This window comes from Salminus brasiliensis, chromosome 13 (genome assembly GCF_030463535.1).
Source record: "Salminus brasiliensis chromosome 13, fSalBra1.hap2, whole genome shotgun sequence".
NCBI lineage: Eukaryota > Metazoa > Chordata > Actinopteri > Characiformes > Bryconidae > Salminus > Salminus brasiliensis.
The window spans coordinates 27,064,332-27,065,078 of NC_132890.1; positions in this window are offsets into that span (position 1 = coordinate 27,064,332).

The window sequence follows — 747 nt, forward strand, 5'->3', positions numbered from 1 at the left end:
TATAACAGTGTAATGTGCAGGTCATATTTACTGCTGCATTCACACTACAGTCAGTTACACACACTCAGTCGTAGCTACAAAGATTTAGGGTGGGCTCTGCTAAAGGGGGACACTTAGCGGGTTAGTAGCATTGTGCTTTGTTGCTTTTGTCCTGACATTGACACATCTTGTTTGGTGGTTTGGCTGCTTACATCAGCAATACACCAGTAAAGACTATGGCAGGTGTGAATGCACTGCAATGCTTAGTCTAAAATGTTTAAACCAGGGGTGTCATACGGTATCCGCAAAGGGCCGGCCAAGAAGAAGCACATGTGCTCAGTTGTTTGATGACCGACCAAGTGATTTCACAAGTGGAATCAGGTGTGCTGCTGGTTGTCTAGACTGAAACCCTGAGGCCATGCTGGCTTTTTGCGAATACGATTTGACATATTAATAATTATTAATAGAGCACTATAGCACATCATAAAGTACAACATTTAACAAGCTAGGCCTGTTTTGCATAGCAGCATATAATTACAAAATCCTTGTAAGTGTATATTAGCATGGGGCTAATACAGTGACTAGTGTATTATTGTAAATACTGTATAATGGAAAAATGTGTTGAACATAGACACCACCCTATTAAGTGAATTCTCAATTTTGTGAATTGCCCCTCTAAGCAACCCAATACGTTATGGTGCAATAAAATACATTTTATTATCACTACACAACTAGAATGTAATGCTTTATCAGCTTCTGATAATAGGT